We start from the raw sequence: 25,312 nt of genomic DNA on the forward strand, positions 1-25,312 counted from the left end.
GATCATTACCATGTGGTAATTGCACGTTATGCAAATACGTACCTAAAGTCAAGAAATTAAAAAATCCGGTTGATGGGCGTGAATACATGATAAGAGAGTTTTTCAACTGTCGGAGTAGTGGGATAATATATGTGGCATCATGTACCTGCCCGAAACTATATGTTGGCAAAACACTTCACTTTACAGACACATTACGTATACCCACAATAGTAATCTTGATGTCCTTAAATTTTGGGGGCTGGCCAAAATTAAACTGGGCCCTAGAAGTGAGAATCTGGATCAAAGATTACTTCAGGAAGAGGCAAGGTGGATCTACAGATTACAGACCCTGAGCCCAAAGGGCCTAAATGAAGGTTTTTCTTACACGGCCTTCATTTAACATTTTTGTAAAATAGTACATCTAAATGAGAATTAATTTAATAAGAACATTGTAAGTGCTTAGGTAGGTAAAGAATGGTAGGCCCGTAATATTTTCAACTACTTCCTAGCTATTTACAGCAATATGAGCCAAATGCAGCCCATTCCATGTATATGCTTGCTGTATTTTATTAGTGTTTAAATTATGGCAAGTGTGCATAATTTGTAATGACTATTCATCCATCCATAGTAAAATGAATGCTGCCTATTCAATGTCATTTAATAATCTTGGCTGTCTCAGGTCATACAGACACTAGATTTGTAGCTCAAAAACTGTTCTCCATATATTGGACATATGAAGCCAATATGGTATATTAATAAGTATCAAACACATAGTGCAACAGCACTCTACGAACCAAATAAAGTACAAAGGTATATTTATTTCGCAATACTATGCTAGTAACTTAGAGATGCTTAGCAAATACTTTTGTACAAAATTATCTGAGCCCGTCTGCCGCACGCCAAGGCGATCTCTATAAGACGGGTCCTAACACTAAAGCTCACCTGTTGGGTGTCACAACAGTGACCATGAAACTCAGGAAGTGTAGGTCCCACATGCATGCTGGGCCCCTTTATAGAGATCGCCTTGGCGTGCGGCAGACGGTCTCAGATAATTTTGTACAAAAGTATTTGCTAAGCATCTCTAAGTTATTAGCATAGTATTGCAAAATAAATATACCTTTGTACTTTATTTTGTTCGTAGTGTGCTGTTGCACTATGTGTTTGATATGTATTTTCAGCCATAGCAACGTGCACCTGCACATTGGGATGTGCTGACCCCCCCCCCCCTTTTTGTGGTGTATTAATAAGTGTCTCAGTGTTAATGATACACTGGAAACAAGTCCTACAGTGTGTGCCCGTCTCTAGAACAGTCGACATGTGTGTGCTGTTTGCCAATTGATCATGTACAGATAGACTACTGAGCTGTCTGCATGACCTCCACTGTCAATAAAAACCTATATCGCTGCCAACACTCAATTCAGGCTTTAGTATATTAGGGGTATGCAATACCCATATCATTATCAGTAACAGACCAATCATACACACCATCTAACCTGTCCCCAATACATTATATAGAGCACTTCTCTGTGTCTATATTAGTTGTTAAAGGTGAGATCAATCCCCACTAGTAGCTACCAGGTTATCAGATATTAGATCTCACTGTGGACTGATATTTTTAACATTTTTTGTTTTAAATGATGAAATAAAGATATATTTTTTTATCACAACACTTATTAGATAGAGGCCCCTAAAGGGATTTTTTTGGTCTACTGACCGTTTAGTGCATTCACTTAATATCCCGAGGGTCTCTATGAGGGCTTTTGAGTAGATTAATTATACTATACAACATACAATATTCTCTGTCGGTGCCTTTATATGTTATATTTCAAGGATCATATTTTTTCCCAAGCCTTTCATGCTATATGTCAGTGGCTTTACTGACAATATCACATTAACATTTTTGTTTAAAGGTTCTCCCAAGGATTGAAAAACGACTGTAGCAGCCAAAACAAAGGATTAACAAAGGATGTAGAGTGGGCAGGAAAATCTGCCCGAGATTTTGAAGCAGGACAGGTAAAATCCTCAATGAATCCATACAAAAATACACAGGTTATGCAGATATGTCACAGATTTTGCTGTGGATTTGCACCCTATACTTTGCAAGGGAAGAAAATCAGTGATGAAAATCTGCAACATAAATTGACATTCTGCAGATTTAAAAATCTGATTCAGATTAGTGGGTGTGGATAATATTCAGTGAAATCTCATTCACTTTGCTGCACTGTGGATTTTCAACCCGCCAATTCAGGATGAAAAATCAGCAGTGTAAATGCCTTATGTAAACGTAACCTTAACCCATTCTTGATAGTCTTTAAAAATGGCGCCCACTCAGTAGCTGTGCTGGTGCGATGCCAGGTACCTGCTGTTTTACATACCAGGCACCTGCCACCAGTGTCCGTGATTGGAGACAACTCTGATCATGGATATTTAACTCCTTAGATGCCATGGTCAATTGTGACCATGGCATCTGAGGGGTCATTTACTAGCAGCAGACTGCTCACTGGGACCAAACAGCCCCTCCCATGATAATATTTCAGGAGCCATGTGGTTACTATGGCATCTGGGAGACTTATGAGGGCACCTAGGCCTGTCATAGTTAAAGGGGTTGACAGTATATATTGATGACTTATCTTCAGGATAGGTCATCAATATGTGACCAGCGGAGGTCTAACACCCAGCACCCCCGCTAATCAGCTGTTTGAAGAGGAGACAGTGCTTCATTTGAACCTACTTTCTCTTCATAACGCTGCCCATTGTCTCGTCTCGTAATGGAGCAGTATTTGTAATTACACTTTGCTGCCACTGCAAAGGAGATGACATGCAGTGTAATGAAGAAGAAGCAGCGCTTGCTGATTGGCAGGGGTGCTGGATGTCGGACCCCCACGATCAAATATTGATGACCTATCCGGAGATTATGTCATCAATATAAACTACCTGCACAACCCCTTTAGCTTCCTATTGAGCCTTGCCTCAGGCAGGGTTCATTAGAAACACATACATTTTCTGACAGACTGCAATATTTTACCTCTGCAGTTTATGGTAGAAGCCATATGATGATTTATGTTGAAGTCCCTGAGAGGGGCCCAAAATTAAGTTCAAAGTGTAAAAAATAAAAATTTCAGATCACTCCCTTTCCTAATTTTACAAACACAAATGTCCAAACGATCAAAATATGAAAGTAATTATCCCATATGCTGAATGCAATAACAGAAAAAAAAATCTAAATGGCCAATTGTCAATAATTACACAGCTACAGAAACACAAAATGTACAAAAAAAGGGTGTCAGAATATGGCGATGCAAAAAAAAATATTTAAACATAACCAAACAATATAAATTTGGTATTAATGTAATCATACTTAACTTTCCACACAGTGAACGCTGTAAAAACAAAACCCATAAAACAATGACACAGCTAATTTTTTTTCTCCAACGCTACCCCTTTAATAATTTTTTCAGCTTCCCAGTACATTGTATAACATAGTAACATAGTAACATAGTAACATAAGGCCGAAAAAAGACATTTGTCCATCCAGTTCGGCCTGTCATCCTGCAACTTGATCCAGAGGAAGGCAAAAAACAAACTGTGAGGTAGAAGCCAATTTTCCCCACTTTAGGGGAAAAAAAAATTCCTTTCCGACTACAATCATTTTTAAATGGTGGCTTTAGAAATACAACTTGTCCCACAAATTAAAAAAAGCCCTCATATGGCTATATGAATATAACAATTAAGAAGTTATGTCTTTTGGAAAGCAAGAAGTAAAAAAGAAAAAGAAAAAAGTTGTTTCCAAAAAAAAAGGGTTAAAGGGTTTTTTGGAGTTGGGCAGAAATACCCAATAACAGCTGCAACCCAACTACTGAGGTCAGTGATTGGCTGAGCTAAACTGCCTGCAGCCATGAGCTGCACTTGCTTACAAGAGAGCTGTGTTTGCTGTGCATAGGACTGTTACCCATGTTATGTTTGTTGTGTTCTTCCTTGTGTGTCAATGTGCATTGTAACAGCTTTTCATTATAAGCTCTGCACACCTTGCTGTGAGTTGTGTGTACTGTTTTCTCCAAGTAGCAGATCTGCTAAATAAGGATACTGCCTGTGTGAGATGTGCATTTTTTTCAGGAGCCATTGAGTTCTATGGGTTTTAGATCTGCATTATGAGGACCAGAATAGGACATGTTCTATCTTTTGCTGTACTGATATATGGATGTGGAAAGCACACTGTTGAAGTCCATGTGTTTTCCGCATCCGTATGTCAGTTCTGCAACAAAAAAAAAAAACATGTCCTATTCTGGTCCTCATAATGCAAACCTGAAATCTATAGAAATCAATGGGACTGCAAAAAAAAATGTGGGTCGCACACGGACAGTATCCTTATTTAGCGGATCTGCGTCTCGCAGAGCGCAAAATGGATACGGTAGTGTGCATAAGGATTTAGATACACAGCTCAGCAGGCTGGATCATGCAAAATGGGATTAGATACACAGCTCAGCAGGCAGTATCATTGAAGATGGGATTAGATACACACTTCAACTGGAAGTATCATACAAAATGGAATTAGATACACAGCTCAGCAGGCTGTATCATAGAAGATGGGATTAGATACACAGCTCAGCAGGCAGTATCATTGAAGATGGGATTAGATACACAATTCAGCTGGAAGTATCATACAAAATGGAATTAGATACACAGCTCAGCAGGCTGTATCATAGAAGATGGGATTAGATACACAGCTCAGCAGGCAGTATCATTGAAGATGGGATTAGATATACACTTCAGCTGGAAGTATCACACACAACAGGCTGTGTATCAGGCACACATACATGTTAGGATTAGATACAGATGTGTTTGCCGATTCCAGCTGTTTATTACACTCTGGAGATGGTGAGGGCAGAGCCTGTGGACGGTCAGTGACGGGATTTAGACACTGAGTGAGAAGGAGATTCATGTCTGGGTGTAGAAAGATAGACGCAGGAGTTATAGATGGAGTAGCAGCTGCAGGCAGAGCAGTGTGGGGGGCGTGGCCAGCCTGTGACTCATCTCTGTGCAGTGCAGCCAGGATTGTGTATCAATAAAGTTATGTATTCAACAAAACAAGCAGGGGAGAAAGTAAACAGATCTGCCAGGATAATGTAATGTCTTCCAGGGGGGGGAAGGAAAGCTCAGACAGGAAAAACAGGTATTGGGGGCATATGTAGGCATGGTGAGGGGTGTTAGGAGCACATAAAAAATAATTTTGATTTTGGGACCGGACAACCTCATTAGGTCTGGCCTGTGAACCATGCAAGAGCTTTTGTTCTTGAAATCCTGAAGCCCTGCTGCGTCCGAGTAGAACCTTTTACTGCAAGAGGTTACAGATTGCTTTTTGGTAAGTGCCCATACAGTGGGCAGAGGAAAGCATGCTGAATATTGCTGTTATGACTAGAGACAGAGAGAGCCAACTAAATGTTCCCCTGACAGTTTTATTTAAAGAGGCATTCTGGTTTTCATGATTACATTTATTTGTTTAGCGAATAGGATATTGCACATGCGCAGACCAAAAAAAATGTGAAAAAAATAAATGCCGGATGCGTTTTTTCCAGATGACACCGGAAAGACGGATTCGGCATTTCAATGCATTTGTAAGACGGATCAGGATCCTGATCAGTCTTACAAATGCCATCAGTTGGCATACGTTTTGACATATCGTTTTGACAAACCTGCCGGATTCCTCTGCTGCAAGTGTGAAAGTACCCTAATATACATCTATATGAAATTTTGCTAATAGACCTTTATTATATCCACACAGTGTTATGGCGATGCTCTGTGCCCCGTACCATCCCGCTATCTGAGACAGACATGAACAGTACATCACTCACCTAGCTTCTGCCCAGCGAAAGCTGCCAAACTCCTGTGTCCCATGCTGCAGACGTTCTTTCTTCTTGCGTATTAGTAAACATTTCCCTGCAGCATTGCAAGGGTTAATTCCTCTCTTGCTCTGTGTTCAGTTGTTTGACTAATGGGCTCAGTCATTATCCCTCCTATATAGGCAGGGCTGCTTGTTCTACTGTTTGGCTGAGTAATCCATTAGAATCCATTAGAATTCCCTTACTTGCTAGGCCCTGCAAAAGAGCTATAATCTGTTTGTCTGTCTGTGTAATGACTTCTGCGTGGATTCTGACTCTCTGCCGCCTGCCCTGGCCCATGCCTGTTAACAGTACTGACCCTGAGCTGCCTGCCCAGACCTCTGGACTGTTTCACGGATTTGCATGTACTCTCCCTGCCCTGACCCCTGTCTTTTTCCTTACTATGTGTACTGCCTGATCCCTCAGTGCTTGATACCAGTGTCTCTGACCACAGCGGCTCAGCAACCAACCACACTGGGACTATTCCAAGAGATAGTGGCCTGGCGGCTCACCTACAGTGGAGTCCACATTTCTGTATAGGGAAACCAGGGGACCCCCAGGATAACTCCCTTAGGACTAGCCCAAAGTCAAACCGATTGGTTGGCATGGTGGTTCCACACTCACTGACCTTAACACATGGAGAGCTGAACAGGACTAAATGTGGTGTCAGTCATATGACCCTCGCATGTGCCATGTGATCTGGTTTTCAGTTAACTGTTCAGGTATCTAACAGGTGAATGGTAGATAACTGGGGAGCAGAATATATCCAGTATATACACTAGTGCTAGCTGCAGCATTTCTTCCTCTTGTCTGTCAGTGTCTGTATAGAAGGCAGCCATGTGAATACACACAGTGATATCATACTTTAATAACTACGATAACAAACCTGCATGCTATGTAACACTGCTACTTATTGAATGTCAGGGATTATACAGTATGTTGTGAAGAGTGTCACATGAATGATGCCATGTTTCATGGGTACATGCCATGGATGCATTACATAGGACTGACACATGGGCTATATCATTGCACTGCATATAGAGTTCAGCTGCCTGATATAACACAGGTATATGTATGCAGAATATTACCGTACATGTATGCATATTATAAAATTGTATTATTACCCAGTATATCAATAAATAAAGTGGAATACCCCTTTAATGTGAGTTGCTCTAGAAGGGTTTTACTGTAACCATTACACTGTATAACCACCAAGGAGACAGGGTAGCCAATACATAGTGTTTTCTCTATGAGCGCAAGCATCAAGTGTTGGAGTAAAGTTGTATACACGTTTACTGTCACATCTATCTCTTCACTGCGCCATCCTCAAGCTCTGTAATAGGGTCAAGAGCCATACCTAGAACTCACCCTGATACATTTATTGTAATCGGCGGGACACAATCCCGAGGATGGACTGATAACTATCAAGTAGTGTGCGCCTTGTTGGAGTAAAGTTGTATATAAGTCCACTGCTATGTGTCTGGAGTCCAATAATAAGCTCAAGGGCAGCAGATAGAACTGACCCTCTTTCATGCAGCAGTTGTGTGGGTTTATCGGCAGGTCACCACTGCAGCCATGTAAACCAGGGACCATCAGGAAGGATTAGATCAGAGGAGCTGGAGCAGTAAGGGAATTAATGGTTAAATAATGCTGCAGTTGGAATTCTATTACATCTTTCCCTCTTGGGGAATTTGTGTATTTTTTGAATAAGGACACTGTGTGCATAAACATTGTTTGGACTGTATTTTGGCTACTTGTGGATTTACAGTATGTCTGAATAAAGACCCATTTTTAGGATCCACAAGACGCTGGACACTTCTTTTTGCATAGTGTGGTTCACGCACAAGCAGAGTCTAGGGATCCTTGGAGCATATAGGTGAACTGACTATGAACAATATTTGTTTTCAATTTTTGAACTGTAAAGAGCTGCGGCATATGTTGACTCTATATAAATAAAGATTATTATTATTATTTTTATTAAATATACAATGAACATTCCTTTTTTTTTTTTACTCATACCTATTGTGAGAATATACTGCCCTACCTCTACTAATGCAATAATATTACTAGAAGGAACTGTTTTTAAACTGTCATCTAATTGAAGACATAGTAGCAATAAAATGTATTGTATTACAGGAGGTCACCGATTGCACTGAATTAGTTTGCAGAAGGTTCAACAGTTTTTTTTCCACTTTGGCTCATTTTACCTTGTTCACATTCTTCTGTGTCTGACCCATTCATTACTTGGATAGAAATGCATGTTTTTGATCAGATTAAGAAGGGTGTTGGGTTGTACTTACTACTTTCCATATTACTCACGCTGTGATATACTGCTGTTCTGATTTGTAGAGAGTTCATTTTATCTCTGTAGAATAGTGCTGGCAACAAAAACCGAACTGAAATGTAAAAGTGACCTGTAGAACATTGTAAGGTGCTAGACATGCTTCTAAGACAGATCTCCTGATATATGTACTGCTTCATCAACTAAATCATCAAGGTTTTGTATTTCACTCACAGGATAATTTAGCATGGTTACATTTCTTGTATCAGTCTTTTCAGTCATTATTTTAAGCCTTAACTAAATGTATCAATTTCCAGTGCTTTATTTTTATGCCTTTCTAAAAGCCTGGAAATATTGACTATGTCCATTATTAACATATGTTGTGTGCCTCCCTAATTTAATGTACATAAAGTTAAGAAAACAAATTTAGAAACATTTATATTGTATTTTGGGCAATTTTTTAATGAGTAAGGCCTTCACACAACCATATTTAGTATTTGTGTTCGATCCACATTTTTTGCGGAGATGTATCAAAAATAATTTATTATAACAAACAAGTAGAATTATAGACCAAAAATAGTAAAGTTCTGTTATTCTCTAAAATAAGTGTTAGACCAATATAATTCTTGTTGACCGGCCAACCTGTGAAATATAGTTCACCAACTTGGATGTGTTTTGATGGCGTGTTTTCCCTTCCACCCCAATGTGAATACACACCTGTATTAGGTGCTATTCAAATGGATTGGGGGGAGACTGGAGTCCACCACATCAAAATATCCATCCATATGTGTCGGTATAGATCAAATAAATATAAAAAATTTCATACAAATTCATAAAAAAATATTCATATAAAAACAATCCTTCCCCTTCTTTTTCCCTTAATGCATGATCCTGATCAAGTCCTAGTATTTCATATTCAGATGTGCATAATTGATGCAAAAATTAATGTCCATTATCTTCAGAAAATATATCCATGATTAGTAAATATAGATGATAATCAAAGATGTAAATGATACATTCTTCATCTGATATAATGTCATTTATTATTCAATCCCATACTAATTCATTGGTATTCAATCGCATCAGATATATATATATATATATATATATATATATATATATATTTTACTTTCCAGCAATATACAGTGAGGTCCATAAATATTGGGACATCGACACAATTCTAACATTTTTGGCTCTATACACCACCACAATGGATTTGAAATGAAACAAACAAGATGTGCTTTAACTGCAGACTGTCAGCTTTAATTTGAGGGTATTTACATCCAAATCAGGTGAACGGTGTAGGAATTACAACAGTTTGTATATGTGCCTCCCACTTGTTAAGGGACCAAAAGTAATGGGACAGAATAATAATCATAAATCAAACTTTCACTTTTTAATACTTGGTTGAAAATCCTTTACAGTCAATTACAGCCTGAAATCTGGAACGCATAGACATCACCAGACGCTGGGTTTCATCCCTGGTGATGCTCTGCCAGGCCTCTACTGAAACTGTCTTCAGTTCCTGCTTGTTCTTGGGGCATTTTCCCTTCAGTTTTGTCTTCAGCAAGTGAAATGCATGCTCAATCGGATTCAGGTCAGGTGAGTGACTTGGCCATTGCATAACATTCCACTTCTTTCCCTTAACCACCTCAGCCCCCAGTGCTTAAACACCCTGAAAGACCAGGCCACTTTTTACACTTCTGACCTACACTACTTTCACCATTTATTGCTCGGTCATGCAACTTACCACCCAAATGAATTTTACCTCCTTTTCTTCTCACTAATAGAGCTTTCATTTGGTGGTATTTCATTGCTGCTGACATTTTTACTTTTTTTGTTATTAATCGAAATTTAACGATTTTTTTGCAAAAAAATGACATTTTTCACTTTCAGTTGTAAAATTTTGCAAAAAAAACGACATCCATATATAAATTTTGCTCTAAATTTATTGTTCTACATGTCTTTGATTAAAAAAAAATGTTTGGGTAAAAAAAAAATGGTTTGGGTAAAAGTTATAGCGTTTACAAACTATGGTACAAAAATGTGAATTTCCGCTTTTTGAAGCAGCTCTGACTTTCTGAGCACCTGTCATGTTTCCTGAGGTTCTACAATGGCCAGACAGTACAAACACCCCACAAATGACCCCATTTCGGAAAATACACACCCTAAGGTATTCGCTGATGGGCATAGTGAGTTCATAGAACTTTTTATTTTTTGTCACAAGTTAGCGGAAAATGATGATTTTTTTCTTTTTTTTTTTTTTTCTTACAAAGTCTCATATTCCACTAACTTGTGACAAAAAATAAAAACTTCCATGAACTCACTATGCCCATCACGAAATACCTTGGGGTCTCTTCTTTCCAAAATGGGGTCACTTGTGGGGTAGTTATACTGCCCTGGCATTCTAGGGGCCCAAATGTGTGGTAAGGAGTTTGAAATCAAATTCTGTAAAAAATGACGAGTGAAATCCGAAAGGTGCTCTTTGGAATATGGGCCCCTTTGCCCACCTAGGCTGCAAAAAAGTGTCACACATCTGGTATCTCCGTATTCAGTAGAAGTTGGGGAATGTGTTTTGGGGTGTCTTTTTACATATACCCATGCTGGGTGAGATAAATATCTTGGTCAAATGCCAACTTTGTATAAAAAAATGGGAAAAGTTGTCTTTTGCCAAGATATTTCTCTCACCCAGCATGGGTATATGTAAAAAGACACCCCAAAACACATTCCCCACCTTCTCCTGAGTACGGAGATACCAGATGTGTGACACTTTTTTGCAGCCTAGATGGGCAAAGGGGCCCATATTCAAAAGAGCACCTTTCGGATTTCACTCGTCATTTTTTACAGAATTTGATTTCAAACTCCTTACCACACATTTGGGCCCCTAGAATGCCAGGGCAGTATAACTACCCCACAAGTGACCCCATTTTGGAAAGAAGAGACCCCAGGGTATTCGCTGATGGGCATAGTGAGTTCATGGAAGTTTTTATTTTTTGTCACAAGTTAGTGGAATATGAGACTTTGTATGAAAAAAAAAAAAAAAAAAAAAAATCATCATTTTCCACTAACTTGTGACAAAAAATAAAAAATTCTAGGAACTCGCCATGCCCCTCACGGAATACCTTGGGGTGTCTTCTTTCCAAAATGGGGTCACTTGTGGGGTAGTTATACTGCCCTGGCATTTTCCAGGGGCCCTAATGTGTGGTAAGTAGGTAAATGACCAGTGAAATCCGAAAGGTGCTCTTTGGAATGTGGGCCCCTTTGCCCACCTAGGCTGCAAAAAAGTGTCACACATCTGGTATCGCCGTATTCAGGAGACGTTGGGGAATGTGTTTTGGGGTGTCTTTTTACATATACCCATGCTGGGTGAGATAAATATCTTGGTCAAATGCCAACTTTGTATAAAAAAATGGGAAAAGTTGTCTTTTGCCAAGATATTTCTCTCACCCAGCATGGGTATATGTAAAATGACACCCCAAAACACATTCTCCACCTTCTCCTGAGTACGGAGATACCAGATGTGTGACACTTTTTTGCAGCCTAGGTGGGCAAAGGGGCCCATATTCCAAAGAGCACCTTTCGGATTTCACTCGTCATTTTTTACAGAATTTGATTTCAAACTCCTTACCACACATTTGGGCCCCTAGAATGCCAGGGCAGTATAACTACCCCACAAGTGACCCCATTTTGGAAAGAAGAGACCCCAGGGTATTCGCTGATGGGCATAGTGAGTTCATGGAAGTTTTTATTTTTTGTCACAAGTTAGTGGAATATGAGACTTTGTATGAAAAAAAAAAAAAAAAAAAATCATTTTCCACTAACTTGTGACAAAAAATAAAAAATTCTAGGAACTCGCCATGCCCCTCACGGAATACCTTGGGGTGTCTTCTTTCCAAAATGGGGTCACTTGTGGGGTAGTTATACTGCCCTGGCATTTTCCAGGGGCCCTAATGTGTGGTAAGTAGGTAAATGACCAGTGAAATCCGAAAGGTGCTCTTTGGAATGTGGGCCCCTTTGCCCACCTAGGCTGCAAAAAAGTGTCACACATCTGGTATCGCCGTATTCAGGAGACGTTGGGGAATGTGTTTTGGGGTGTCTTTTTACATATACCCATGCTGGGTGAGATAAATATCTTGGTCAAATGCCAACTTTGTATAAAAAAATGGGAAAAGTTGTCTTTTGCCAAGATATTTCTCTCACCCAGCATGGGTATATGTAAAATGACACCCCAAAACACATTCTCCACCTTCTCCTGAGTACGGAGATACCAGATGTGTGACACTTTTTTGCAGCCTAGGTGGGCAAAGGGGCCCATATTCCAAAGAGCACCTTTCGGATTTCACTCGTCATTTTTTACAGAATTTGATTTCAAACTCCTTACCACACATTTGGGCCCCTAGAATGCCAGGGCAGTATAACTACCCCACAAGTGACCCCATTTTGGAAAGAAGAGACCCCAGGGTATTCGCTGATGGGCATAGTGAGTTCATGGAAGTTTTTATTTTTTGTCACAAGTTAGTGGAATATGAGACTTTGTATGAAAAAAAAAAAAAAAAAAAAAAATCATTTTCCACTAACTTGTGACAAAAAATAAAAAATTCTAGGAACTCGCCATGCCCCTCACGGAATACCTTGGGGTGTCTTCTTTCCAAAATGGGGTCACTTGTGGGGTAGTTATACTGCCCTGGCATTTTCCAGGGGCCCTAATGTGTGGTAAGTAGGTAAATGACCAGTGAAATCCGAAAGGTGCTCTTTGGAATGTGGGCCCCTTTGCCCACCTAGGCTGCAAAAAAGTGTCACACATCTGGTATCGCCGTATTCAGGAGACGTTGGGGAATGTGTTTTGGGGTGTCTTTTTACATATACCCATGCTGGGTGAGAGAAATATCTTGGCAAAAGACAACTTTTTCCATTTTTTTATACAAAGTTGGCATTTGACCAAGATATTTATCTCACCCAGCATGGGTATATGTAAAATGACACCCCAAAACACATTCCCCAACTTCTCCTGAGTACGGCGATACCAGATGTGTGACACTTTTTTGCAGCCTAGATGCGCAAAGGGGCCCAAATTCCTTTTAGGAGGGCATTTTTAGACATTTGGATACCAGACTTCTTCTCACGCTTTGGGGCCCCTAGAATGCCAGGGCAGTATAAATACCCCACAAGTGACCCCATTTTGGAAAGAAGACACCCCAAGGTATTCAATGAGGGGCATGGCGAGTTCATAGAAATTTTTTTTTTTTGGCACAAGTTAGCGGAAATTGATATTTTTTATTTTTTTCTCACAAAGTCTCCCGTTCCGCTAACTTGGGACAAAAATTTCAATCTTTCATGGACTCAATATGCCCCTCACGGAATACCTGGGGGTGTCTTCTTTCTGAAATGGGGTCACATGTGGGGTATTTATACTGCCCTGGCATTCTAGGGGCCCTAAAGCGTGAGAAGAAGTCTGGAATATAAATGTCTAAAAAATTTTACGCATTTGGATTCCGTGAGGGGTATGGTGAGTTCATGTGAGATTTTATTTTTTGTCACAAGTTAGTGGAATATGTGACTTTGTAAGAAAAAAAAAAAAATTCCGCTAACTTGGGCCAAAAAAAAGACTGAATGCAGCCTTACAGAGGGGGGGGGGGGGGATCAATGACAGGGGGGTGATCAATGACAGGGGGGGTGATCAATGACAGGGGGGTGATCAGGGAGTCTATATGGGGTGATCACCCAACTGTCATTGATCACCCCCCTGTAAGGCTGCATTCAGACGTCCGTATGATTTTTACGGATCCGATCAGTCTATCAGTGGATCCGTAAAAATCATGCGGACATCTGAATGGAGCTTTACAGGGGGGTGATCAATGACAGAGGGGTAATCAATGACAGGGGGGTGATCAGGGAGTCTATATGGGGTGATCACCACAGTCATTGATCACTCCCCTGTAAGGCTGCATTCAGACGTCCGTATGATTTTTACGGATCCGATCAGTCTATCAGTGGATCCGTAAAAATCATGCGGACATCTGAATGGAGCTTTACAGGGGGGTGATCAATGACAGAGGGGTAATCAATGACAGGGGGGTGATCAGGGAGTCTATATGGGGTGATCACCACAGTCATTGATCACTCCCCTGTAAGGCTGCATTCAGACGTCCGTATGATTTTTACGGATCCGATCAGTCTATCAGTGGATCCGTAAAAATCATGCGGACATCTGAATGGAGCTTTACAGGGGGGTGATCAATGACAGAGGGGTAATCAATGACAGGGGGGTGATCAGGGAGTCTATATGGGGTGATCACCACAGTCATTGATCACTCCCCTGTAAGGCTGCATTCAGACGTCCGTATGATTTTTACGGATCCGATCAGTCTATCAGTGGATCCGTAAAAATCATGCGGACATCTGAATGGAGCTTTACAGGGGGGTGATCAATGACAGGGGGGTAATCAATGACAGGGGGGTGATCAGGGAGTCTATATGGGGTGATCACCACAGTCATTGATCACTCCCCTGTAAGGCTCCATTCAGACGTCCGTATGATTTTTACGGATCCGATCAGTCTATCAGTGGATCCGTAAAAATCATGCGGACATCTGAATGGAGCTTTACAGGGGGGTGATCAATGACAGAGGGGTAATCAATGACAGGGGGGTGATCAGGGAGTCTATATGGGGTGATCACCACAGTCATTGATCACTCCCCTGTAAGGCTGCATTCAGACGTCCGTATGATTTTTACGGATCCGATCAGTCTATCCGTAAAAATCATGCGGACATCTGAATGGAGCTTTACAGGGGGGTGATCAATGACAGGGGGGTGATCAGGGAGTCTATATGGGGTGATCACCTCCGTCATTTATCACTCCCCTGTAAGGCTGCATTCAGACGTCCGTATGATTTTTACGGATCCGATCAGTCTATCAGTGGATCCGTAAAAATCATGCGGACATCTGAATGGAGCTTTACAGGGGGGTGATCAATGACAGGGGGGTAATCAATGACAGGGGGGTGATCAGGGAGTCTATATGGGGTGATCAGGGGTGATCAAGGGCTAATAAGGGGTTAATAAGTGACGGGGGGGGGGGGGGGTGTAGTGTAGTGGTGCTTGGTGCAACATATTACTGAGCTGCCTGTGTCCTCTGGTGGTCGATCCAAACAAAGGGGACCACCAGAGGACCAGGTAGCAGGTATATTAGACGCTGTTATCAAAACAGCGTCTAATATACCTGTTAGGGGTTAAAAAAATCACATCTCCAGCCTGCCAGCGAACGATCGCCGCTGGCAGGCTGGAGATCCACTCGCTTACCTTCCGATCCTGTGAACGCGCGCGCCTGTGTGTGCGCGTTCACAGGAAATCTCGCGTCTCGCGAGAGGACGCACCGGCGCGTCCACCCAGAACAACAGGACCGCCGCAAAGACGCAATCCTGCGTACGGCGGTCCTGAGGTGGTTAAAAAACTCTTTGGTTGCTTTTGCAGTATGCTTTGGGTCATTGTCCATCTGCACTGTGAAGCGCTGTCCAATGAATTCTGAAGCATTTGGCTGAATATGAGCAGATAATATTGCCCGAAACACTTCAGAATTCATCCTGCTGCTTTTGTCAGCAGTCACATCATCAATAAATACAAGAGAACTAGTTCTATCTCTTCCGGGTGTAGGGCTGACGTCATCGGCGCAGGTGCACTGAGGAAGGAGCGGCCAAGCGAGCGTCCTTCTCTCAGAACGCCTGCGCCGAATGACGACCGGTATGGCGCAGGCGCGGGATTTGAAGCTGCAGGCAGGGCCAGCGAGAGGAGGAGAGCGCTCGCTGGCCCTGTCAATCAAGTGGAGAAGGGGGCGCTTTTTCAAACAGAGGATGCTGCGGCTACCGGCAAGTCCGCCCAACTTGCTGGTAGTGAAGAAATTTACATATAATAAAAGTACGTTTTTTACTGTAATTACTGCACTGCCCGAGGTAAGAGGGGCATATATGGAATCTGCTTACATTAACAAATATAATAAGTCAAAAACTGAAAATTGGTGGTTGGGGGGTGACAGAAGCCCTTTAACCACCTCAGCCCCCAGTGCTTAAACACCCTGAAAGACCAGGCCACTTTTTACACTTCTGACCTACACTACTTTCACCGTTTATTGCTCGGTCATGCAACTTACCACCCAAATGAATTTTACCTCCTTTTCTTCTCACTAATAGAGCTTTCATTTGGTGGTATTTCATTGCTGCTGACATTTTAACTTTTTTTGTTATTAATCGAAATTTAACGATTTTTTTGCAAAAAAATGACATTTTCACTTTCAGTTGTAAAATTTTGCAAAAAAAACGAGATCCATATATAAATTTTGCTCTAAATTTATTGTTCTACATGTCTTTGATAAAAAAAAAATGTTTGGGTAAAAAAAAAATGGTTTGGGTAAAAGTTATAGCGTTTACAAACTATGGTACAAAAATGTGAATTTCCGCTTTTTGAAGCAGCTCTGACTTTCTGAGCACCTGTCATGTTTCCTGAGGTTCTACAATGCACAGACAGTACAAACACCCCACAAATGACCCCATTTCGGAAAGTACACACCATAAGGTATTCGATGATGGGCATAGTGAGTTCATAGAACTTTTTATTTTTTGTCACAAGTTAGCGGAAAATGATGATTTTTTTCTTTTTTTTTTTTTTCTTACAAAGTCTCATATTCCACTAACTTGTGACAAAAAATAAAAAGTTCTATGAACTCACTATGCCCATCACAAAATACCTTGGGGTCTCTTCTTTCCAAAATGGGGTCACTTGTGGGGTAGTTATACTGCCCTGGCATTCTAGGGGCCCAAATGTGTGGTAAGGAGTTTGAAATCAAATTCTGTAAAAACTGACCAGTGAAATCCAAAAGGTGCTCTTTGTAATATGGGCCCCTTTGCCCACCTAGGCTGCAAAAAAGTGTCACACATCTGGTATCTCCGTACTCAGGAGAAGTTGGGGAATGTGTTTTGGGGTGTTATTTTACATATACCCATGCTGGGTGAGAGAAATATCTTGGCAAAAGACAACTTTTCCCATTTTTTTAAACAAAGTTGGCATTTGACCAAGATATTTCTCTCACCCAGCATGGGTATATGTAAAAAGACACCCCAAAACACATTCCTCAACTTCTCCTGAATACAGAGATACCACATGTGTGACACTTTTTTGCAGCCTAGGTGGGCAAAGGGGCCCATATTCCAAAGAGCACCTTTCGGATTTCACTGGTCAGTTTTTACAGAATTTGATTTCAAACTCCTTACCACACATTTGGGCCCCTAGAATGCAAGGGCAGTATAACTACCCCACAAGTGACTCCATTTTGGAAAGAAGAGACCCCAAGGTATTCGCTGATGGGAAAAGTGAGTTCATGGAAGTTTTTATTTTTCGTCACAAGTTAGTGGAATATGAGACTTTGTATGAAAAAAAAAATCAAAAAAAAAAATCATCATTTTCCACTAACTTGTGACAAAAAATAAAAAATTCTAGGAACTCTCCATGCCCCTCACGGAATACCTTGGGGTATCTTCTTTCCAAAATGGGGTCACTTGTGGGGTAGTTATACTGCCCTGGCATTCTAGGGGCCCAAATGTGTGGTAAGGAGTTTGAAATCAAATTCTGTAAAAACTGACCAGTGAAATCCGAAAGGTGTTCTTTGGAATATGGGCCCCTTTGCCCACCTAGGCTGCAAAAAAGTGTCACACATCTGGTATCTCCGTACTCAGGAGAAGTTGGGGAATGTGTTTTGGGGTGTCATTTTACATATACCCATGCTGGGTGAGAGAAATATCTTGGCAAAAGACAACTTTTCCCATTTTTTTATACAAAGTTGGCATTTGACCAAGATATTTATCTCACCCAGCATGGGTATATGTAAAAAGACACCCCAAAACACATTCCTCAACTTCTCCTGTATACAGAGATACCAGATGTGTGACACTTTTTTGCAGCCTAGGTGGGCAAAGGGGCCCATATTCCAAAGAGCACCTTTCGGATTTCACAGGCCATTTTTTACAGAATTTGATTTCAAACTCCTTACCACACATTTGGGCCCCTAGAATGCCAGGGCAGTATAACTACCCCACAAGTGACCCCATTTTGGAAAGAAGAGACCCCAAGGTATTTGCTGATGGGCATAATGAGTTCATGGAAGTTTTTATTTTTTGTCACAAGTTAGTGGAATATGAGACTTTGTATGAAAAAAATAAATAAAAAAAAATCATCATTTTCCACTAACTTGTGACAAAAAATAAAAAATTCTAGGAACTTGCCATGCCCCTCACGGAATACCTTGGGGTGTCTTTTTTCCAAAATGGGGTCACTTGTGCGAAAGGTGCTCTTTGGAATCTGGGCCCCTTTGCCCACCTAGGCTGCAAAAAAGTGTCACACATGTGGTATCTCCGTATTCAGGAGAAGTTGGGGAATGTGTTTTGTGGTGTCATTTTACATATACCCATGCTGGGTGAGAGAAATATCTTGGCAAAAGACAACTTTTCCCCTTTTTTTATACAAAGTTGGCATTTGACCAAGATATTTATCTCACCCAGCATGGGTATATGTAAAATGACACCCCAAAACATATTCCCCAACTTCTCCTGAATACGGAGATACCACATGTGTGACACTTTTTTGCAGCCTAGGTGGGCAAAGGTGCCCAAATTCCTTCTAGGAGGGCATTTTTAGACATTTGGATACCAGACTTCTTCTCACGCTTTGGGGCCCCTAAAATGTCAGGGCAGTATAAATACCCCACATGTGACCCCATTTTGGAAAGAAGACACCCCAAGGTATTCAATGAGGGGCATGGCGAGTTCATAGAAAAAAAAATTTTTGGGCACAAGTTAGCGGAAATTGATTTTTTTGATTTTGTTCTCACAAAGTCTCCCTTTCCGCTAACTTGGGACAAAAATTTCAATCTTTCATGGACTCAATATGCCCCTCAGCGAATACCTTGGGGTGTCTTCTTTCCAAAATGGTGTTATTTGTGGGGTGTTTGTACTGCCCTGGCATTTGAGGGTCTCCGCAATCATTACATGTATGCCCAGCATTAGGAGTTTCTGCTATTCTCCTTATATTGAGCATACAGGTAATGAGATTTTTTTTTTCCGTTCAGCCTCTGGGCTGAAAGAAAAAAATGAACGGCACAGATTTCTTCATTCGCATCGATTAATGTGGATGAAAAAATCTCTGCCAAAAAAAGAAAAAGGAGGGGAAAGGCGTCTGCCAGGACATAGGAGCTCCGCCCAACATCCATACCCACTTAGCTCGTATGCCCTGGCAAACCCGATTTCTCCATACACATCAATCGATGTGGATGAATAAATCATTGCCGGGATTTTTTTTTTAATATATACAAAGTGTTTGCCAAAGTATATGAACACCGCCACCTCCTCAGCTCATATGCCTCGGCAAACGTATCTTTTACTGCAGAGGAGAAATCTCGTCTTGCAGCGCCGCATACACCGACTTGCGTGTAATCTGACAGCAGCGCAATGCTTCTGTCAGAATGCACATCAGTGCTGCAGCTAGTCGATCGGTTGGTCCACCTGAAAGGTAAAAAAAACTAAACAAAAAAGAAAAAACCAGGCCGCAACGCAATAACTTTATTAACTTTAGAACAGAACATATTAACTTTTTTTTAACTTTTTTAACTTTTTTACTTACCGGTAATTTTTTTTTTGTTTAGTTTTTTTTTACCTTTATAGAACAAACCTCTCCTTCCCCATGGGACAATGTGCAAAGCGCAAATTGCCCAAAGATGTGGCAAAGTACGTTATGCACTTTATCCCAGGTGAAAGGAGAGGTTTGCAGCAGCTGTGAGTAAAAGGGCCCTAATAGCCCTGTGTGCCTGTCCTGTGAGATGCAATCCCTATGCTAGGTGTACCTGTGTGTGGTACTTCCGGAAACACTCTCCTAAGCATAGGGCAGGGTGGTCAGGGCAGTCAGGACAGAAATAGCGGGTGTCACGCCTTATTCCACTCCTGCTACAGACACGACATTTTTTTCGGGGTGGCGGTTGGGTTGAGGTACCAGCAACGACACTGGGGAAATGTCGCTCGTGTAGACGGCTAACTACACTGGTGGATGGGGCCACGGAACCTCCTGGGTAAAGGAGGTTCTCGATGATCTCTTCCTGGAATTTGAGGAAGGATCCTGTTCTCCCAGCCTTACTGTAGAGAACAAAACTATTATACAGCGCCAATTGAATTAAATATACAGACACCTTCTTATACCAGCGTCTGGTTCTGCGGGAAACTAAATAGGGAGCCAACATCTGGTCATTGAAGTCCACCCCTCCCATGAGCGCATTATAGTCGTGGACTGAGAGGGGCTTTTCAATGACACGGGTTGCCCTTTCAATTTGGATTGTCGTGTCTGCGTGAATGGAGGAGAGCATGTAAACGTCACGCTTGTCTCTCAATTTCACCGCAAGCAGTTCTTGGTTACACAAGGCAGCCATCTCCCCCCTTGCAAGACGGGTGGTTACACATAAAGATGGTACCCCTTGCCGAATAAGGGTGACACCAAGTCCCAGACTGTCTTCCCACTGCTCCCCAGGTAGTCAGGGCAACCGACCGGCTCCAGGGTCTGATCTTTTCCCTCATAGATCCGAAATTTGTGGGTATAGCCTGTGGCCCTTTCACAGAGCTTATACAATTTGACCCCATACCGGGCACGCTTGCTTGGGATGTATTGTTTGAAGCCAAGGCGCCCGGTAAAATGTATTAGGGACTCGTCTACGCAGATGTTTTGCTCAGGGGTATACAAATCTGCAAATTTCTGGTTGAAATGGTCTATGAGGGGCCGAATTTTGTGGAGCCGGTCAAAAGCTGGGTGGCCTCTGGGACGGGAGGTGGTGTTGTCGCTAAAATGCAGAAAACGCAGGATGGCCTCAAATCGTGTCCTGGACATAGCAGCAGAGAACATGGGCATGTGATGAATTGGGTGCGTTGACCAATATGACCGCAATTCATGCTTTTTTGTCAGGCCCATGTTGAGGAGAAGGCCCAGAAAAATTTTAAGTTCGGAAACTTGGACTGGTTTCCACCGGAAAGGCTGGGCATAAAAGCTTCCCGGGTTTGCGGTTATAAATTGTGTGGCATACCGGTTTGTCTCTGCCACGACTAAGTCCAAGAGCTCCGCAGTCAAGAACAGCTCAAAAAATCCCAGGGCCGAACCGATTTGAGCCGTCTCAACCCGAACTCCAGACTGGGCGGTGAAAGGGGGAACTACAGGTGCGGCTGAAGTTGGTGACTGCCAATCAGGGTTTGCCAGCACCTCAGGGATTCTAGGGGCTCTACGGGCCTGTCTGCGCGGTGGCTGCGACGGGGTAACTACTGCACGTGCCACCGTACCAGCTTCAACTGCCCTTCTGGTGCTCGCTACTTCACCAGGTTGTACGGCAGTGCTGTGACTAGGTCCAGGAAGGGCTGCGCTGCTGGTGTATGCCTCACCACGTGATCCGGCAGCGACAGCCCCACTCTGCTGCTCTTGAAGCGGATCCTGCGTAACCTGTGGTCTAGCGACACGGGGCCGGGTACGCCTGGTGCTGCCAGGGACCTCAACCTCCTCGTCCGAACTTTGGGTCAGAGAGCCACTGCTTTCTACAGGTTCATATTCTGACCCGCTAGATTCGTCAGATGAGGGTTCCCATTCCTCATCCGACTGGGTCAGAATCCTGTAGGCCTCTTCAGAAGAATACCCCCTGTTTGACATTTTGGACTACTAAATTTAGGGGTATTCCCTGAGACTACCCAAGAAAAAAAGCAAACCTGTCTTACAAAGGGGAGGCTAGCGAAGTACCGGAGGCCGCTGCGGTTGATAAAAAATATCAAAACTGATTTTTTTTATCGCCGCAGTGCGTGTAAAGTGAATGTGCAGTGATCAAAAAATAATAATTTTTTGTCACTGCGGTGGGACGGGCGTGGGTGAACGCACGTGTGGGTGACCGATCAGGCCTGATCGGGCAAACACTGCGTTTTGGGTGGAGGGCGAGCTAAGGTGACACTAATACTATTATAGATCTGACTGTGATCAGTTTTGATCACTTACAGATACTATAAAAGTACAAATGCTGATTAGCGATACGCTAATCAGCGAATAAAGTGACTGCGGTGCGGTGGGGTGGGCGCTAACTGACGCTAACTACCTAACCAAGGGGCCTAACTATCCCTAAAACCTAACAGCCAATACTAGTGAAAAAAAAAAGTGACAGTTTACACTGATCACTTTTTGTCTTTCACTAGTGATTGACAGGGGCGATCAAAGGGGTGATCAAAGGGTTAATTGGGGTGCAGGGGGGTGATCTGGGGCTAAGGTGTAGTGTTGGTGCTACTCACAGTTCAGTCTGCTCCTGTGCTGGATCCAACCGACGAAAAGGACCAGCACAGGAGCAGAGAAGCCATATAACAGATCATATTTACTAATATGATCTGTTATATGGCTTGTGATTCGATTTTTTAAAAATCAGCAACCTGCCAGCGACGATCATTGGCTGGCAGGTTGCCGATGCAATTCTCCTCGAACTTTTGCCGGCCCTCGATGCACATGCGCGGGCCGGCTGTGAACGAAATCTCGCGTCTCGCGAGAGGACGCGCCGGCGCATCCACTCGGAATGAAACAACCACCTCCAGGACGCGTCTGTGCGTACAGCGGTCCGGAGGTGGTTAAAGCACATCTTGTTCGTTTCATTTCAAATCCATTGTGGTGGTGTATCGATCCAAAAATGTTAGAATTGTGTCTATGTCCCAATATTTATGGACATGACTGTATTTTCAGAAGATAATAGACATTAATTTTTGCATCAATTATGTAAATCTGAATATGAATTACTAGGACATGATCAGGATCATGCATTAACCTCTTGGGGACACATGACGTACTGTTACGTCATGATGTCCCGGTACTTAAGGACACATGACGTACCGGTACGTCATGTGTAGTTCCGATCACCGCCCGGGGGAGGTGATCGGTACTGGGTGCCTGTTCAAATCATTGAGCAGCACCCTGGGACAATGCGCGGGGGGGTCCTGTGACCCACCCGTATCGGCGGTCGCGGATATTGACCTGCGGTTTGCTGCGTTTCCGGGTTATTCGGGTCTCTTGAACAGGATGGTAATCGGTGGTGTGATAATACACCACCAATCACCATCCTGCGATCCTGAGAGGTGATGGTGACATCACCTTTCAAGATCGCTTCTGATTGGCTGCAGGGGCGGGCGGTTTAAATTATTGCGCTACATCAATCTCCAGAGCCAGCACCCCTATATCTGCCCAGCACCACCCTTCTGACCCTCCACAGTGCCATCTGGCACTAAAAGGTATTTAGGGAAAGGTTAGGGACAGGTTAGTTTAGGCAGGGATATTCAGGGAAAGTTAGTAGGAAAAAAAAATCGTTTTTTGTTGCATCACCCTAATCGGGTGTCTGGGGTCCACAGCACAGCTGTATGACCCTAGACCCCTCCCAGGGGAGCTGCAGCTTGCCCCCCTGCCACCCTCACACAATTTTTGGGGGCGCAAGCTGTTTTTATTTTTTTTCTGCGTACGCTGACTGTGGCCGGCACTCTTAGCGTTCGGCCACTGTTAGCGCATGGCACACCCCACCGCCGATCATTTCACTTTTTTTGGCCTTTTTTTATTTCGTTTTTTTTTTTCTGTTAGTTTTAGGGCAAAGTCCGTGAACACCCGTGCCCCCACACACACGCACACCAAATAAAGATTTCCACGCACGCACACACACACTCCCCTATGGCCCGCCGGATGTTCGCGGCCGAGGAGGCATACGCCCAGCTTGCCTCCGACTCCGAGAGCCCCAGTGAGGACGAGGATGACCCCACTTTCCTTTTGTCATCCGCATCCTCCTCATCATCTAGCGATGATAATGAGCCCCCAAGGCGGCGGAGACGCCACCAGGTGGAGCAAGGGGACCGCCATGCTAGAGACCCTGTGGCCAACACTAGTACGAGCAGCTCTGGGGCTCGTACTAGCTTTCCGGCCCACCAGTTAAGTCCACCGAAGCCCCCTACCGGTGAACTTGCATGATGTACCCCAGAGCATTTTTAGCCTGCGATTCCTGATTTTGTTGGCCAAGCAGGATTCCAGATTCCCACAGTGGGCTTCACTGAATATGACTATTTTAGTCTTTTTTTCAGTGACCACTTTGTGAATCTGATGGTGGAGCAAACAAACCTGTACGCCCAACAGTTCATTGCTCAACACCGGGGCTCCTATTTGGCTAGGGTCGGTGGCTGGACTCCGGTCAGTGCAGCCGAGATGAGGGCGTTTTGGGGCCCCATGCTGCATATGGTCCTAGTCAAAAAACCCAGTGTCAGGCATTACTGGAGTGAGGACGTCCTCTACCAGACCCCACTTTACAGTATGGCCATGACACACTCCCGGTTTGAGGCCATCCGGAAATGCCTGCATTATGCAGATAATGCAGCATGTTCCCCCCAAGGTGATCCTGCCTATGAGCGCCTGTACAAAATCAGGCCGGTCATCGATCACTTTGGGGCCAAATTTTTAGAGGCCTATGTACCTGGAAGGGAGGTCGCGGTTGATGAGGAGGGGAGAATCATTTTCCGGCAGTATGTTCCCTCTAAGCGGGCGAGGTATAGCGTGAAGCTGTACAAACTTTGTGAGAGTACCTCAGGGTACACTTACAAGTTTTGTGTGTACGAGGGGCGAGGTTCCCGTATTCAACCCCCAGAATGTCCCCCCACTCTGGGTGTTAGCGGGAAACTTGTGTGGGACCTTATGCACTCACTGCTAGATAAGGGTTACCACCTGTACGTGGATAACTTTTATACTAGTATCCCCTTGTTCCAGTCCCTCGCCGTCAGATCCACGTCCGCTTGTGGGACCGTGCGGAAAAATCAACAAAGCCCCCCTACCCACCCCCTCCAGGTACCTATCCCCAGGGGTGAGACCCGTCCCCTTACCAGTGGAAACCTGTTGCTGGTCAGATATAAGGACAAGAGGGATGTCCTTGTACTGTCCACAATTCACGGTAGCGGCATCACCCCTGTCCCTGTGCGAGGTACCGCGGCAACGGTCCTCAAGCCCGATTGTATCGTCGGCTACAATCCGTATATGGGAGGAGTTGATCTCTCTGATCAAGTCCTCAAGCCATATAATGCCATGTGCAAAACCCGGGCATGGTACAAAAAAGTTGCGG

The sequence above is a fragment of the Bufo bufo genome, chromosome 2 (assembly GCF_905171765.1).
Source record: "Bufo bufo chromosome 2, aBufBuf1.1, whole genome shotgun sequence".
Lineage (NCBI taxonomy): Eukaryota > Metazoa > Chordata > Amphibia > Anura > Bufonidae > Bufo > Bufo bufo.